The sequence below is a fragment of the Belonocnema kinseyi genome, chromosome 3, assembly GCF_010883055.1.
Source record: "Belonocnema kinseyi isolate 2016_QV_RU_SX_M_011 chromosome 3, B_treatae_v1, whole genome shotgun sequence".
Classification (NCBI taxonomy): Eukaryota; Metazoa; Arthropoda; class Insecta; order Hymenoptera; family Cynipidae; genus Belonocnema; species Belonocnema kinseyi.
The window spans coordinates 56,524,241-56,528,908 of NC_046659.1; positions in this window are offsets into that span (position 1 = coordinate 56,524,241).

Consider the following 4,668-nt stretch of genomic DNA (forward strand, 5'->3'; position numbering starts at 1 on the left):
TGCCTGATGAATTTGGTGTTTTTACGTTCCGATGAAAATAATTGTCGAGTTTTGGAACTTTCTCTAACACTGCACTTGTTCGTGATCGTTTTTCTTCGGCAAACTTTCTTTTTTGCGCGTCACTTAAATATGAACGAGACATTTTTTTACATAATACCAACTTAAGACGCTAACGATAGTTTGAGTATTTACTAGTGTATTGCACTTAAACTATCACTCTCGAAAAATAATGGTCTCACTACGGAAAAGAAAAAAACGCGGACTTTTACGTGATAATGACATGGATATTCTATTCACTTCACACTATGTAATTGTTTACGGTGAGCATTCTCAGACTTGACGCTGTACGAGGATTCCCCGTAGAGCGAATTCTCCGTCTTATATACAAATTCAAATGTTCCAGAATATTATCGAAAATTCCAGTCATTTATTGTTCTCGAATATTCTCGACCTTTTCATTCACTTCTATTCTCGAACATTCACGAAAAGGTATTTGTTAAATTATAATAAATAATACATTCATTTATTTGTCATCTATCATTATTCATTCACTCATTCATCATTCTATAGTTGAAATTTCCGCTTGAAGGCTTCTACACCCTCTGTTCCAAAAATAACCGATATTTTTCAAAATAAAAACAACCAGTGTACATTTTGCGATAATTCTTTTTTATTATGCAATATACTCTCCTTTCACTTCGATACACTTCTTTGCACGCTCATACAGTTTGTCAAATGAGTCGGAAATGTCCTTTTTATGAACCTTGTCTAGTTCGTCGATCGTTGTCTTTTTAATGCGGTCAATTGAGTTTTATTTATTTGAGTAAAATTTATTTTCAGTTCTGTTCACTCTCTAGAATTTTATGTTTGTAAGAAAATTTTAGAAGTCTTTTTCATTTTTCGGGGGCCCCCTGAAATCGGGGGCCCCAGGCAACTGCCTATTCTGCCTACTTGTTAATGCGGCCCTGAATTCATATTTAGTGCCCAATCGACTGTTTTAGGCATGGTACTGGTTGTGATTCCTATCCCATTATTTTTCGACATTGTCCAAATTCTATTTGGAATTCTGGCAGTCGTCTCAATTTAAAGTGGCTAAGATGAGGTTACTCAAATGTGCTAGGGGTGGTTTTTGAGGCTTGTTGATTATTGCTGTCGAGATAAATATACTCGACAATTGGGAAGGCGACTGGGGTAATTATTCCCAAAAAAATTTTTTGGGTTTCTTCAATCGAAAGGCAGTTGAGCTGGGGTTTAATTGCTAGTTGGGTAGGCGTAGTTCTTGTGGGTGTTGAATCTTATCGTTGCTACGGGAAAATTAAATAGAGTCTTGGAAAGGTGTTTGAGGTGATTATATTTCATTTGCTTTTTACTGTATAGTTGAAGCCCGCTAAAATGGTGTTCCCTGTAAAAAGGAGAGCATTGAAGTGGACTATATGGGATCAAAAAAATTGTACAATTTAAAGCATATAAATCCAAATAAATTCCGTTTTTGTCCGATCGGGCATTTAACGGCATGCGGATGCATTGAATATCTTAGATATACCCGGTCAGAAAAAGCATTAAATGGCATTCGACTTATTTGGTAATACAACATCATTGAAATGGTATTCCATTCTATGCCTTCCTGCACAAAACGCCAGATTGAAACGTATTAAAAAGTCCTGCACTTTAAATGGGAAGTTTCCGAAAAAAATATTTCCAGAGAACTTCTCGTGAATGCGTTTCATTAATTAGCAATCGCATATTTTCTGCTTCGCAAACCCTCGCCTTAAAGAGTAATGCGCTTCCGTCTAAATCCGTGGCTGTCGCAAAACAAATTTCCAGAGAGCATCTCGTGATTGCGAAGCAATACTTTTTCTTCTGACGTTTTTTGCAGATCTCCGACCACTAAAGGCATTGCATGTTATTTAACTGATATAGTCATTCAACTGCATTCAATGACATTAAATCAATGGCATCAGAAACACTGTTGTTTTCCTAAAAAAATAAGTAGGCTGGTAGCGCTTTCATAAAACTTCATAAAATTCAGAAATTTTGAGTATATGTGATGCTGGGATATAAAACGTTTTTGTTGGCCAAGTCGATGATCATCCACCACAAACTGAATCTTCCCAGCAGATATCCTTTGTTCATCAACAGCCAAAAATTACGGAATTAAAAAATATGTATATAATTTTGCAATGTGCGGTTTGAAAGTAGGATATCTGAAATCCAAGAAAAACTTCGAAAACTTTGAAAATGATCCTTTAGTATATAAAAAAATCACCTTTCTCATAAAATATAACTTTAATCCTCATCATTATTTCTCTTAGTAAAAGGAATAAAAAAGAAAATGGGCTTTACAAAATGTTTATAATTATTTCTCAACAATCACCTCAACTTTAACTACGTTGTGTGGCATATTTCTTACATATTTCTAACTTTTATCGATAGGCCAAAAACTGAAGTATTTGTAACTGCAAAAACGATTGTCCACCAAAATGGGCTTTATTTAGTCGTCCTTCTCAGCGCCTCAATTATGTTCCTTAAATTTTAAACTGTTTCAAACAAACTACAGGAGCAAAATCAATCACTTTTTTTAATTTCGCACTTTTTAATTGCTTAATGACAAAAGTACTCTACTGAAAGTTTAAGAACGTTTACTGACTGCAAGTATCTGCAGGGTATATTCTATGGAAATGTCAATACATATACTGCCTAATGGTTGATTCGCCTTCCTGACATCCCGTGTAGAAATTCAAATGGGGAACTAGTCTGGTTCCCGAAGATTCGACCCTACTTAAAGTCGGGGACTAGTCGGGTCATCTGGCTAACCCCCGACCAGTAGCGTCACGGTAGATTAGTCGGGGGCTAGCCAGGTGACCCGACTTATCCTATTCGGGGCCTGATTGGGCACCAGTAGGGGTCATATGATAATACAATTGCGTATAATATTAAACAAACTCCCCAAAATTTGTGGAACATCCCCTAAAAGTTTGTCAAAATACTTACTAGTTACGGAAATCTCCATAAAGTTTTTTGAAATATTTAAAAGTGCTCAAATTTACCTAATATTTAATGAAGAACATATCCTACGCTTAAAAATGCATAAATTTATATAATTAAAATTCTCCAAAATTTGTGGAATATTAATTTAAAAAAAAACTTCAGCTGGAAAGCAGCAATGGAAGAGCTTCGCTCTGAAGGAACCGCCATGTTGGTCACGGTAGTCTCTGCTCCAGGTAATTATGCTTCGTTACGTGTGGACTGCTGTCTTAAACACTCGACGCGTCATTTCTGTTGCGCGAGAGGCGTCACGTCGCGCCCTCGCGGATTTTCTTTAAAGCTACCAGTCCAAAACCACGAGACTCAAATGAAGGTGGTAAAGAAATCTGTACTGTACCGTGCTTAATAGTTTACTACTAGTATACTGCTCTTCACTGATTAATCAAAAACTTTTTCTCTTTCCAATTTCAACTACATGAAGGGTTATACTTTATTTACATATGGCAAACCTTTCAGATCAATTTAAAAATAAGCATCTGTACAAATTTAGAGTCTTGTGAATTTCGGCAGACTTTTCACCTACATCTATATGAATCTTTTCCAATATGGATTTTCTTAAAATTCCATACAAAGGTATTTATAAATGTTCCTAGAAATTCGCAATTTTCTAAAAAACACTACAAAAAATAAGATTACGTCTTTTTGAAGATTTTGATCGTTGTTTTTATAAAAAACTAATTTTCGTACAAAGTTATTAACGACCACGAATTGCGATAATCGATATTTCAGAAGATGTTTTGATAATATTTTGTGTTCAAATTTTTTAATTTATCTGCTATATCATCAGAGATTGTACCTTACCGACAGTAGATCAACCCTCCAAACCATGAAGTCAGAAGAATCTACACAATATCGATCAAGTTAAGAATCTTCAATAACAGAAAATGCTTAACGTCTTAATAAGGCTAGATGGAAAATAATATTTTCAAATCAAAATTAAAATTATTTCTTGGAGCAGGATCTTTTTTTCAAGAAATAATTTTAATTTTAATTTAAAAATATTTTGTGTAATAATTCAGTATATTTTTACGATAAATCTCGCTTTATTAGTGTAAATACATATATATGTACACATATTATTTAAGACATATTTTATTATTTATTAAATATTTTGTTATTAATATAATTATTTAATATGTTATTGCAAAATTCAATACTGCCCAAAATCGACGTTTAATATTGCCCGCTTTTCATATAACACCACCCTTTTGGTTAAAAACGCCCCTGAGAATATACCCTTAGTGTCTGAGACTGAAACTCATACCCTCGTCCTCAAAACATTATAAAGTTCTAGGAAAATGCCTCTTTTAAGTTTTTTCCTATTTCGCGTTATTTTTTAGATTTTTGTGAAAATGTATATAAAATCCTTAAAGATTTTTTTCCTAACAAAAAAATTTTTTATTGTGCTGAAAAGCAAAAAAATACAGTTAAACTGTGTTCTTTTTTATTTTTTAGTTATATATGAGAAGCTAGGGAAAGGAGTTCGTCCATCCTTGTAGAGCCCCGCATGCAAGGATAAAGCTGCGTACTCTGAGAGGTCGCCCGGTATCCCAGAGTCACCGTTCTAGACCCTTCACCCAGGTACCATTCAGCTTTGTGGCTTTGTCATAGGCCCTTCGGTTT